Consider the following 14,667-nt stretch of genomic DNA (forward strand, 5'->3'; position numbering starts at 1 on the left):
CCTACTTCATCCTAACAGGAGACTGAAGGTTTATTTCTTGTAGCGAATGAGGACAGCGGGTCTTTGGACTAAGGTACACCAGGCACAGTTGATTATAGAGAGGGGGAAATTTGCCTATTAAATGTTGACACAGTCAGCTTTCTCATCTCTTTCAGTTTCCCAGATGCTCATAAGCTATTGTAAAGGTCTTCATTTTGGAACCTGACCAACTGGGTGGGAGGCAGGAGTTGGGGTGGTTGGGGAGAAGAGATATTGGCATTAGGGATTTTCTGATGAAATAGATCAGGCAAATCACATTATAGTGTCTCCCACAATTGAAAAACCCTACTCATTGGTACAAAGCTGTATGATGTATTCAGACAGTCAAGGGTCATCAGATATGAGAAATATGAAACAAAGTGAACAAAACAACCAGAAAGAAAAGAAAAGAAACAAGAAACAAACTTTGGAGAGAGAAGAAAACTTTTAAAAGGATTACTTATATCTTCTGAGAGATAATATATTGTATCCATGAAACTAGAACAATATGGTACGAGGAAAGAACATTCGGAATACACAAAAAGTTGAAGAGCCGTTGGCAATAATATAAAAATTCAATACGAGTTTGGAAAGCATCTCAGAAAATAGACCAAAAAGTATAAGTATGAAGGCAAAAATAATCCATTCCGAAGATACTAATCTGAATAACCTGTGTTAATTTTGCGGAAGAAAATTGAAGTAACTAAAATCATTTGCTGAGGTATACTTATGAGTTCCTAAGCTTTACAAAATTTTTTTTAAGTTTTCGTTGTTTTTCTTATTTATAATTTAGTTTTCTTGAAGTCATGATGAAATGTAGATAGTTTAAGAGGCATATAGGTCTATAAGACTTATGGAAAAGACCAACAGCTGTCCCTCTCTTCTATTCCTGTGGCCACAAACATAAGATGGAAAAACAGAAAGGAAGACATCAGCAACAAAATAATTTCCAGAATCTTCCCCAAAATTGAAAAAGCTTGAATTTCCATTTGAAAGGGCTTATCACAAAGAAGGAAGATAGAGCTGCATCAAGGCAGTTTTACATTACTTAGGTCAAATAAAAGTTCTCTCTGAAGAGAAAGAGATGAAACAGCAACAGCAAAAACTCAGCTTTTACATAAAGGATAATGAATGGCTGTGGTATTTTATTTTTCCACAGCAATGCTAGAAGCTAGAAAACAATAGAACAATGTGATCAAAATTCGAAGGAAGGCCAGGCACAGTGACTCACGCCTGTAATCCCAGCACTTTAGAAGGCCGAGGCAGGTGGATCACCTGGGGTGAGGCGTTCGAGACCAGCCTGGCCAACAGAGTGAAACCCCGTCTCTACTAAAAAAATCACAAAATTAGCCAGGCGTGGTGGCTCATGCCTGTAATCCTAGCTACTCAGGAGGCTGAGGCAGGAGAATCGGTTGAACCCAGGAGGCAGAGGTTGTAGTGAGCCAAGAACGTGCCATTGCACTCCAGCCTGGGAGACAGAGAAAGACTCTGTCTCATATATATATTATATATATATATATAATATATATATACACACACACACACACACACACATATATATATGTATTTTTTTAAAGAACATATATATATATATTTTAAGTATATATATATAATATATAGTCTTAAAAATTTTACCTCCCATGCCCTCTTTCTGGGGAAACTACTAGAGTATGTGGTCACTAAGAAAGATGGTAAACCAAGGAAGAGGAATATATAAGGCAACAGGGGAACCAAGTCAAGAAGGTGGCAAAAAAAAAAAAAAAAAAAAAACCCGAGATGGTGGCAAAGGGAGATTATAGGATGAGAGTGTTCAACAGGCCTAGGGAGCAAGCTGTCTATATTTAAGCAGATCAGAGGTTTATTAAGAGATATTTCAGGGAGGGTTTGCATTGGGAGTTATACCTGATGTAAATGACGAGTTGATGGGTGCTGACGAGTTGATGGGTGCAGCACAGCAACATGGCACAAGTATACATATGTAACAAACCTGCACGTTATGCACATGTACCCTAGAACTTAAAGTATAATAATAATTTTAAAAAAGAGAGATATTTCTGTTTAAAAAGATAAAACTGATGGAATATCTAATGTATTCAAATTTATTGAGAGAAGGAATGAAGAAGAGTCTGGAAGCAAAAGTATGTGTAAATACATAGAAAACTAAGGAAACAAAAGAAACAAGAAAAGTATTTATTCCAGGGGAAGCACAGTTATGCAGTAAAGAAAAAGTTGTCATAGTGAGTAGTGAGTAGAGGTGGAGAGAGGGATATCTAGATAGACAGATGATAGATAGATAGATAGATGATACATTTTATGTAATCACAATCTAAATTCCACCAAGTTGTTTCATAGAAGTTGGAAACCTTATTGTAAAATTTATATGAAATTATAAAGCATCTAAAATAACCACATGAGGCTCTCCTAGTCTGCCACAGGCCAACCTGACAGGTGCTTTGTCCTAGCTCTTTCCTGCATTTTGCTAATGGCCCCTGAGAGCACCCACCCTGGCAGCTCTCACTGAGAACTCTCTACAGGCCCAGAGGAACAAAAGTGGCTCTAAACCCAGCACATGTACTTTGAATGAAATTAAAGCATTTAATATGAAGCAAGGGAGCAGATAGTGCCAAATAGCAAGTAGTAGCTGGTACATATTTGGTGAGTAGGGAAGCACTTCCTTCTCCTACTGGTGCTGAGATGGAAGAAATTAGTGAATTTCAGTATGAAATGGAATACAATAAAGATATTAGTCAGCAAATGAGGGTCCCAGAAAAATTAAGTCAGCATCATCAAATGGTGACTTGGAACAAGAATTCCAAGAAGGAGTTCTAAATGCTAATGTGATGATGCAGGTTCTAGAGAGGATTGTTACAGCAGAGAACAACGGAGACATTCTGTTTTGAAGACCAGTGGATCTTGATCTTATTCAGTCAACTCCCTTTAAACCTCTGGCACTAAAACCACCACTTCATGTACTTCAAGTGGAAGACCACCAGATTTTCAGGATTTAGAAAGACCTCCTTCAACCCTTCAAAATGAAGAAATCTGTGTGGTTGGCAAGCTAAAAAGAGACTGCTCTTTGAGTGAAAATGTTGTTGGCCAAAATAGACAGTTGATCAGGAGTTATTTCATCGTGACACCATCACCATAAGAAGCTTGGATCTGTCTTCCCAAGATGTTACCCGAAAATAGAACTAATCTTTCCTCTGTTCATGGCATTCTGTCATTTATCCAGTCTTCCACTCGTAGGGCTTACCAGCATATCGTGAATGAGATGGGTGAAAATCGCAGACCTGTGCAGAATGGCAGGTCTGCTGCTACCACTTCTAATCTGCATCGTGACAACATCAGGTATGGCACTTCAAACCTAGATACAAGTGAAGGAACTTTGGATGACGTGACTGGTGCAGGTGCAGCTTCGTTAAGACGACAGATAATCAAACTAAATAGACGCTTACAACATCTAGAAGAGGAGAACAAAGAACGTGCCAAGAGAGAAATGGTCATGTATTCAATTACCATAGGATTCTGGCTGCTTAATACCTGGCTCTGGTTTCGCCGCTAGAGGTAACTTCAGCTCTTAAACATACGGCCTCAACAGCTAGAAATATAGAGAACTTGCAAACTTCTTTGTTTCTGTCTTTGCATTTTATGCCATTATATAGTCCATGCCCCAATGATGTGTTTCTTCCAGAGAGAAGGGGGAAGGACCTGTATTGTCAGAGGAAAGGTATATTCTGTCACTCAGCTGTATTCACTTTTAACCAGTTCTGCAGTAATACCTACTTAAAATTCTCCCTTTGCATGTTTTGTAAGTAGGCTCTAGTTTGTTAGGATTTTTTTAAAAGGAATTGATTTTTTTGCCTCATCAGCCTGCACAACTAACTTTTTGAATGGGAGAACGAGTGCATAGAGAATGGATTTCGGAAAGTATCTTTAAAAAGAAAAACAATGTTTTATTCTGTTTTTCAAAGACTAATAGATTAAACGATTTTGTTAATAGATGGTTTTGCATCTACATTTCAACATTAACACTTTTGAAGTCACGGTCTGATGTCAAATTTAAGTAAATCAAACCACCTAATATTTCATGATCACCTTCATTAAGCACATGTACAGGTTAAATTAATTCATAACATTTCAGCAGTTTAATACATGTGCAATAAGTGTGTTCTTATTTTCATTTTGGTCTTGCAGTTGGTGTTCTATAAAGTGCATTTTTACTAAGTCCATGTGTGAATAATTTTTAAAACTACAGCATTAAGTACAAATGTAGTATATTTAATAAACTGTCAACCAAAAAATAAAACCAAATAAGGTTTGAAAAAGAAGAATAAAGTTGATGGACTTAAACTACTGACTTCAAGTCTTATTATAAAACTTTAGTCTTTAGTAATCAAGATTGTGTGATATTGGCATGAGGATAGACATACCTATCAACGGAATAGAAATAGACCCATGCATATATGGTTAATTTATTTTCTTAAAAGAGAGCAATGTAATTAAGTAGGAATAGGGTAGTCTTTTCAGGAAATGGTGCTGAAAAAAAATTAGAAATCTACATGCAAATAAAAAGAATCTCAACCCTTATTTTATACCATACACAAAAATTAATTAGAAATGCATCATAAACCTCAAATAAAAGCTAAAATTATGAATAGTCTATAAGGAGACAAAAGAAAAGATTTCCTTAATAAGGAAATATAAAAAGCATGGTACTCTTAAAAGTAAAACAATTAAAAAATGCAGTATAGATACAAAATGGAATACAATTCAGCCTTTAAAAGAGGGAAATTGTGTCATTTTCAACAGTACAGATAAACCTGGAGGACATTATGTTAAGTGAAATAAGCAAGGCACAGAAAGACAAATACCACATGGTCTCACTTACAAGTCAATCTAAAAGACGTGAACTCACAGAAGTAGAGAGCAGAATGATGGTTACAAGAGGCTCAGAATGGGAGTGGATGAGAAAATGAAAGAAGCTTATCAAAATTTCACTTAGACAGGAGGAATAAGCTTTAGTAATCTATTGTACAGAATGGTGACTATAATAAATAATAATATACTGCATATTTTAAAATAGCCATAATAGTGGATTTTAAATGTTTTCACCACGGAAAGGTAAGTATGTGAGGTGTAGGTTTGTTAATTAGCTTAATTTAATCATTGCACATTGTAAACATATACCAAAACACCACATTGAATCACATATATACAATTATTAGTCAATTAAAAATAAATTTTTAAAAAATCTAAAGAATAAAAAAAGTAGGCCAGGCGTGGTGGCTCAAGCCTGTAATCCCAGCACTTTGGGAGGCCGAGACGGGCAGATCACGAGGTCAGGAGATCGAGACCATCTTGGCTAACACAGTGAAACCCCGTCTCTACTAAAAAATACAAAAAACTAGCCAGGCGAGGTGGGCACCTGTAGTCCCAGCTACTCGGGAGGCTGAGGCAGGAGAATGGCATAAACCCGGGAGGCGGAACTTGCAGTGAGCTGAGATCCGGCCACTGCACTCCAGCCTGGGTGACAGAGTGAGACTCCGTCTCAAAAAAAAAAAAAAAAAAAAAAGAATAAAAAAGTAGATAAATTAGATGTCAAAAACTTCTCTTCTTTGAACAACACTGATATGGTTTGGCTCTGTGTCCCCATCCAAATCTCATCTCCAATTGTAATCCCCATGTGTCAAGAAGGGGAATTTGTGGGAGGTGATTGGATCATCAGGGCGGTTCCCCCAGGCTGTTCTTGTGATAGTGAGTGAGTTCTCATAAGATCTGATGCTTTAAAAGTGTTTGGCAGTTTCCCCTGTGCTCTTGCTCTCCTGCTGCCATGTAAAATGTGCCTTGCTTCCCCTTTGCCTTCTGCCATGTTAGTAAGTTTCTTGAGTCCTCCGCAGCCATGTGGAACTGTGACTCAAACCCCTTTTGTTTATAAATTACCCAGTCTCGGGTAATATCTTTATAGCAGTGTGAAAATGGACTAATACAGAGAATTGGTACTGGCAGAGTGGGGTACTGCTATAAAAGTAACCTGAAAAGTGGAAGTGACTTTGGAGCTTGGTAACAGACAGAGGTTGGAACAGTTTGGAGGGCTCAGAAGAAGACAGGAAGATGAGGGAAAGTTTGGAACTTTCTAGAGACTTGTTGAATGGTTTTGACCAAAATACTGATAGCAATATGGACAATGAAGTCCAGACTGAGGTAGTCTCAGATAGAGATGAGAAACTTTTTGGGAACTGGAGCAAAGGTCACTCTTGCTATGCTTTAGCAATGAGACTGGCAGCATTTTGCCCCTGTTCTAGAGATCTGTGGAACTTTGAACTTGAGAGAGATGATTTAGGGTATCTGGTGGAAGAAATTTCCAAGCAGCAAAGCATTCAAAAGTTGACCTGGCTGATTCTGAAAACATTCAGTCATGTGCATTCATAAAGAGAGGGTTTGAAATTAGAACTTACATTTAAAAGGGAAGCAGAGAATAAAGGTTTGGAAATTTTGCAGCCTGACCATGTGTAGAAAAGAAAACGCATTTTCCGGGGAGGAATTCAAGCAGGCTGCAGAAATTTGCACAGGTGAAAGAAAGATGGGAATATTAACAGCCAAGACAATGGGGAAATTGTCTCCAGGGCATGTCAGACTAGCACTCCCTCCCATCACAGGTCTAGAGGCCTAGAAGAGAAAAATGGCCTTGTGGGCCAGGCCCAGGGCCTCTCCGCCAACAGCACCCCACGCCTGCCCCTGCCACCAGTGTGATATCTTGAGGAAGCTTGGTGATCAAGGTCTCTCCGAATAAGATTATGACACAAAGCTGGAGAGTTGATATAACCCAGAGGTAGGACAGTAAAAGCATATTGCTGGCCTTGCCACCCAAAGGCAAATTGCTTCTGGTGGGCCTTATGGACAGGAATGGAGAAAAGGGCATTTTCCAAGCCAATGGCTACATACCAGGTACCAGGAAAGGTGTTAATTTGCTCAAGCAACAAAACCACATCTGGTACAGCAGCTGCAATTGGAGTCACCACTTAGTTAAGCTTAGATAACCCACTATCTTTCACGAAGATCCATCTGCCTTCTGCACAGGCCAAATAGGCTAGTTGAACGGGAGTGTAGTGGAAATCACCACCCATGTGTCTTTGAAGTCCTTGATGGTGGCACTGATCTCCACAATCCCTCCAGGGATGTGATATTGTTTTTGATTTACTATTTTTCTAGGCAGAGGCAGCTCTAATGACTTCCATTTGGCCTTTCCCACCATAGTAGCCCTCACCCTACTGTTCAGAGAGCCAGTGTGGGAATTCTGCCAGCTGCACCTCTTTTGTTTATAAATTACCCAGTCTCAGGTAGTATCTTTGTTGCAGTGTAAAAACGGACTAATACAAATACTGTTGAGAAAAGAACAGGCATGCAACAGGCTGGGAGAAAATATTAGCAAAACACATGTCTAATAAAGGGTCTCTATGCAGAATACATAAAAACTCTTAAAACTGAATAATGAGAAGATAAACATTCCATCTAAAAATGGGCAAAAGATATGAAGAGATATTTAACCAAAAAAGCATATGAATGTCAGATAAACACATGAAAGAAAGTCAATATCTTTAGTCATTAGGGAAGTGCAATTTGAAACCACAATGAGATACTACTCATAGCCACTAATGCAGCTAAAATTAAGGGCTGCCAATATCAAGGGTCAGCAAAAATATTTGAACAAATGGAACACTCATAAATTGTAGGTGAGAACATGAAGTGGTACAATTACTTTGGAAAACAGTTTGGCAGTTCCTTATAAAATTAAAAATATACCTACCTGTGACTCACAAGTATTTTCCCAGGACAAAGGTAAATATATGACTATACAAAGATTCAGTGTACATAAAAAGCTTTATTCTCAATAGTCAAAACTAACAGCAACCCAAATGTCCATTAAAAGATGAATAGATAAACAAATTGTGATATATCCATTTAATAGCTTTTTTACTGAGCAGTAAAAAAGAACTACTGATTCATGAAACACAGAAGAATCTGAGAAACATTATGCCAAGTGAAAGAAGCCTGACTCGGCCAGACACGGTGGCTCACACCTGTAATCCCAGCACTTTGGGAGGCCAAGGCAGGCAGATAACCTGAGGTCAGGAGTTCAAGACCAGACTCACCAACATGGAGAAACCTTGTCTCTACTAAAAATACAAAATTAGTCGAGCATGGTGGCGCATGCCTGTAATCTCAGCTACTCGGGAGGCTGAGGCAGGAGAATCGCTTGAACTCGGGAGGCAGAGGTTGCGGTGAGCCGAGATCGTGCCATTGTACTCCAGCCTGGGCAGCAAGAAAAAAAGTCCGTCTCAAAAAAAAAAAAAAAAAAAAAGGAAAAAGAAAAAGAAAGAAGCCTGACTCATACGGCTATATATACAATTCCATTTACATAAAACTCTAGAAAATGAAATCCAATTTATTGATTGAAAGCAGGTGAGTGTGTGCCTTGTAGCGGTGGGAGGGGAGTGGGAATTGACCTAAGAGACATGAGGGGGATTTTTAGGATAATAAAATGTTTTATATCTTGGTTGTGATGATTGCTAATGGGTATATATTTATCAAAACTTTTTGAATTATATACTTAAAATTGGTGCATTTTAATATATGTAAATTATACCTCATAAAGTTGTTTTTTCTTTTTTTTATTATACTTTAAGTTCTAGGGTACATGTGCACAATGTGCAGGTTTGTTACATATGTATACATGTGCCATGTTGGTGTGCTGCACCCATTAACTCGTCATTTACATTAGGTATATCTCCTAATGCTATCCCTCTCCCCTTCCCCCACCCCATGACAGGCCCCGGTGTGTGGTGTTCCCCTTCCTGTGTTCAAGTGTTCTCATTGTTCAATTCCCATCTATGAGTGAGAACATGCGGTGTTTGGTTTTCTGTTCTTGCGATAGTTTGCTGCGAATGATGGTTTCCAGCTGCATCCGTGTCCCTACAAAGGACATGAACTCATCCTTTTTTATGGCTGCACAGTATTCCATGGTGTATATGTACCACATTTTTTTAATCCAGTCTGTCACTGATGGACATTTGGGTTGATTCCAAGTCTTTGCTATTGCGAATAGTGCTGCAATAAACATACATGTGCATGTGTCTTTATAGCTGCATGATTTATAATCCTTTGGGTATATACCCAGTAATGGGATGGCTGGGTCAAATGGTATTTCTAGCTCTAGATCCTTGAGGAATCGCCATACTGTTTTCCACAATGGCTGAACTGGTTTACAATCCCACCAACAGTGTAAAAGTGTTCCTATTTCTCCACATCCTCTCCAGCACCTGTTGTTTCTGATTTTTTAACAATTGCCATTCTAACTGGTGTGAGATGGTAGCTCATTGTGGTTTTGATTTGCATTTCTCTGATGGTGAGTGATGATGAGCATTTTTTCATGTGTCTGTTGGCTGCATAAATGTCTTCTTTTGAGAAGTGTCTGTTCATATCCTTTGCCCACTTTAAAATAAAGTTGTTTTTAAAAAATCAATGCAATTCACTACATTAACTAAACAAAGGAGACAAAAACCAGATGATCATCTCAGTAAATGCAGAAAAAGCAGTTGATAAAATTCACTATCTACTCATGAAAAAAAAATTTAACAGTCTCAAAAGAGAGGTAAACTGCCTTAAAAGGCCTATTTTTACAAAGAACCTAGGGCAAACATCATACTTACTGGTGAAAAGCTAAGTGTTCCCTTTGAGACTGAGAATAAGACAAAGATGCTCCCCATGCACTCCTCTGTTCAACACTGCACTATATGTCCTAGCCAGTACAATTAGTAAACAAAGATAAATAAGAAGTATAAAGATTAGAAAGGAAGAAAGAAAACCTATTCATAGATATATTTGTATACATGGTCAAAAATCTACAGTTAACCTTAGAATTAACAAATAAGTTTAGCAAAGTTGCTGGATATGAAGTCAAAAAAACTAACTGCATTTTTATATACCAGGACAATTCATTACCAAGTGAAATTTTGAGATACCATGTATGGTAGCATCACAAAAGATCAGATACTTAGGAATGAATCTAGTGTATAATGTGCAAAACCTCCACACAGAAAACTATGAAACATTTGAGAAATTAAAGACCTAAACCAGTAGAGAGATTCCAGTATTCACATATCAGAACACTCTATAAAGCATAAATATCAATTCTCTCCAAATTGATTAACTACATTTCCAAATAAGATCCTAACATTTTTGGCAAAATTTACAATGGAGTCTAAAATTTATAACACAAATGCAAAGAACTAAAATATCCAAAGCAATATCAAAGAACAGCTCTAGCAGATATCAAAACTTATATAGCGGCCAGGCATGGTGGCTCACGCCTGTAATCTCAGCCCTTTGGGAAGGTGAGGCAGGAGTATTACTTCAGGAGAGTTTTAGACCAGCCTCAGGAACATAGCAAGACGCCATCTCTACAAAAAAATGAAAAACTTAGCAAGGCATGATGGTGTGCACCTGTAGTCCCAGCTACTTGGGAGGCTGAGGCAGGAGGATTACTTGAGCTCAGGAGGCGAAGAATGTACGCCAGCCTAGGTGACAGCGTGAGATCCTGTCTCTAAAAACATTTGTTTTTAATTTATACAGCTATGGTAATAAAGACAAAGTATTATTGGTACAAGAATATTCAAATGGACCAACAGAATACATATCCCAGAAGTAGACACAGACATCTATAGGCATTTGATTTATTTGTAAAGGTTGTACAGAGCAGTGGGGAACTTTTTCAACAAATGAAGTTGAATAACTTGTAAATCCCTATAGTAAAAAGCAAAATTTGATGTCTAACACACCCAATTTATAAAATTCAGTTCCAGGAGAATTGTGTATTTAAATGTGAAAGGCAAAACAATAAAACTTTTGGAATAGGGAAATATTTTAACAGGACATACAAAAAATAACACTTATTAAAGAAAAGATTGATTGATTAGATTACATTAAAATTAAGAGTTTTTGGTCATTGAAACCATTGAGAAAGTGAAAGAGAAATCATAGAGTAAAAGATATTTGCAATAAAATAACAAAAGGCTTACATCCGGAATATATGAAGAATTCCTACAAGTCAAAGAGTAATGTACCTGAACATAAAAATGAACAACAGAGTTGAAAACTTCATTAACAAGCAATACTAAGCTATAATTTTAGAATTCAGAGTGGTAGTTACTTTTGGGGAGCAGGGAAGGATACTGACTGGGAGGACACATAGGAGTTGAGTTTCTGAGATACTTGCAATATTCCATTTGTTGATTTGTGTGGCAATTACACAACTCTATTTAGTGAGTTGTTTATTTTACATGCATTTCTCCATATGCATGCTATGCTTCACAGTTTTAAAAGTTAAAAATGGAAAAAATATATCAACAGGAAAGTTACAGAAAACCTCCAAAGCTCAAATGCATACAAAAAGATGTTCATAATCATTAACGACCAGAGAAATGCAAATTAAAACAGTAAGATATCACATCTTTTAGACTGGCAGAAACAGCTTCATCATATCAGTTATGGGCAGGGATGTACCTAGGAAACCTCATTCACTAACATTGGGAACATGGACTGATCAGGCCATTCTGTGTGTGTGTGTGTGTGTGTGTGTGTGTGTGTGTGTGTGTATGTGTGTGTCCTATGACCCAACAACTCCATTCCTCATTATACATTCCAAATAATTTCCTACAGAGACCCATAAGGAGACATGTATTATTAGAATATTCAGTACAATGTTATTTGTGGTGACCAGGAATTGGTTCCCATGTGAGGTCTATCACTGGAAATGGCATAGGTGAAATGTGGTAGTTGCACTCCAAGGAGTATCATGCAAAATTAGAAATAACAGATTAGAAACAAGAATGGACCTTAAAAACAGTGCTGAATTTTATTTTATTTTATTTTATTTTATTTTATTTTATTTATTTATTATTATACTTTAAGTTCTAGGGTACATGTGCATAACGTGCAGGTTTGTTACATATGTATACTTGTGCCATGTTGGTGTGCTGCACCTATCAACTCGTCAGCACCCATCAACTCGTCATTTACATCAGGTATAACTCCCAATGCAATCCCTCCCCCCTCCCCCCTTCCCATGATAGGCCCCGGTGTGTGATGTTCCCCTTCCCGAGTCCAAGTGATCTCCTTGTTCAGTTCCCACCTATGAGAGAGAACATGCAGTGTTTGGTTTTCTGTTCTTGTGATAGTTTGCTGTGAATGATGGTTTCCAGCTGCATCCATGTCCCTACAAAGGACACAAACTCATCCTTTTTTATGGCTGCATAGTATTCCATGGTGTATATGTGCCACATTTTCTTAATCCAGTCTGTCATTGATGGCCAAAAAAAGTCCAGGACCAGATGGATTCACAGCTGAATTCTACCAGAGGTACAAGGAGGAGCTGGTACCATTCCTTCTGAAACTATTCCAATCAATAGAAAAAGAGGGAATCCTCCCTAACTCATTTTATGAGGCCAACATCATCCTGATACCAAAGCCTGGCAGAGACACAACAAAAAAAGAGAATTTTAGACCAATATCCCTGATGAACATCGATGCAAAAATCTTCAATAAAATACTGGCAAACCGGATTCAGCAGCACATCAAAAAGCTTATCCACCATGATCAAGTGGGCTTCATCCCTGGGATGCAAGGCTGGTTCAACATTCGCAAATCAATAAACATAATCCAGCATATAAACAGAACCAAAGACAAGAACCACATGATTATCTCAATAGATGCAGAAAAGGCCTTTGACAAAATTCAACAGCTCTTCATGCTAAAAACGCTCAATAAATTCGGTATTGATGGAACGTACCTCAAAATCATAAGAGCTATTTATGACAAACCCACAGCCAATATCATACTGAATGGGCAAAAACTGGAAAAATTCCCTTTGAAAACTGGCACAAGACAGGGATGCCCTCTCTCACCACTCCTATTCAACATCGTGTTGGAAGTTCTGGCTAGGGCAATCAGGCAAGAGAAAGAAATCAAGGGTATTCAGTTAGGAAAAGAAGAAGTCAAATTGTCCCTCTTTGCAGATGACATGATTGTATATTTAGAAAACCTCATTGTCTCAGCCCAAAATCTCCTTAAGCTGATAAGCAACTTCAGCAAAGTCTCAGGATACAAAATTAATGTGCTGAATTTTAAAAGTAAGAAACTGAATGAGATATAACACAATGTCACTCATGTAAACTAAAAATACTTGAACACCAAAACAAGGTACATTTTTCAAGAACGCATAGAAACTACATGATACACATTAAATATATTTGACTATGTGCGCAGAGTGAGGGAAAATGGGAGTACAGAATGGTGATAAAATGAAATTGTTTTATAAACAAGAAAGAAAACTACAAATAGCCATGATCACACACCAAAGAAACTGATCACTGAATTTAGCATCACCAGTAGCAGGACAAATCGATGTAATGTGTATCCTAATATGATGCACTAAGGACACAACAGTACTTATGTGTTATTCTTGCCAAACCATGTATAACTTGACTTTAAGCAGAAGGAATTACCAGAAACCCAAATTGAGGAACACTCTACGAAATAACTGGCCTGCACTCTTCCAAAGTGCCAAAGTTATTGGAAAGATGAAGGAAGGCTGATAAACTGTTTCAGGTTAAAGGAGACTAGAGATATAACAACTCGACGTGGGATCTTAGATTGGATCCTGAACAAGAAACAGAACAACAGAGAGACAAGTGGTGAAATCTGAACACAGTGTGTAGGTTATACTACTATATTGATGTTGATGTTTTTATTTTGATAATTGTAGATACATAAGATATTGTCATCTGGGGAATTGAAGAGTGTGTGGATACTCTCAATTTTATTATTATTAGATATAATTCACATATTTTGAAATTCACCCATTTAAAGTGTACAACTCAGTGATTTTTAGTATATTCACAAAGTTTTGCAAGCATCACCAGAACATTAATTTCATAACATTTTCGTCACCCCAAAGAGAAATGTTGTATCTGTTAGCACTCATTCCCCACTCTTTCCCACCTCCAAGCCTAGCAACTACTTATCTACTGTCTCTATAGAATTGCCTATTCTGGATATTTCATATAAATGGAAATACATAATATGTGGCTTTTTGTATCTGGCTTCATTCACTTAGCATAATACTTTTGAGGTTCACCCATGTTGTAGCATGAATCAGTACTTCATTCCTCTTAAGACTGTGTAATAGTTCATTGTGTGGACATAACACATTTTATCATTCATCAGTTGATGGACATTTCCGCCTTACAGTTATTGTGATTAAGAATAGTGCTACTATGAACATGCATGCACATGTCTTTGAGTACCTGTTTTCAATTCTTTTCGGTATACACATAGACGTGAAATTTCCTAATCATCTGGTAATGCTATTTAAGTATTTGAGGAACTGCCAAACTTTTCCAAAGCAGCTGTACCATTTTAAACTCCCACCAGTGCTGCCTTTGTATTATTTTTGCAACTATGTTGAAGTTGGAAATTATTTCAAAATGGAAAGTTTTTTTAAAAGAATATAGTCAGGTTGTTGTGCCTCTTCTAGCAAGAGCCAACAAACCAATGTCCATTGCTTCATGGGTCTTACACAATGAGAGAAAAAAC

At 37.5% G+C, this 14,667-nt stretch overlaps 1 pseudogene; it reads left to right on the forward strand.

The window, feature by feature from the left end:
- The first annotated feature begins 2,712 nt into the window (after positions 1–2,712).
- Positions 2,713–3,580, forward strand: LOC102126763 (mitochondrial fission factor-like; annotated as a pseudogene).
- Positions 3,581–14,667: the final 11,087 nt, after the last annotated feature.

The sequence above is a fragment of the Macaca fascicularis genome, chromosome X (genome assembly GCF_037993035.2).
Source record: "Macaca fascicularis isolate 582-1 chromosome X, T2T-MFA8v1.1".
Taxonomy (NCBI): Eukaryota; Metazoa; Chordata; class Mammalia; order Primates; family Cercopithecidae; genus Macaca; species Macaca fascicularis.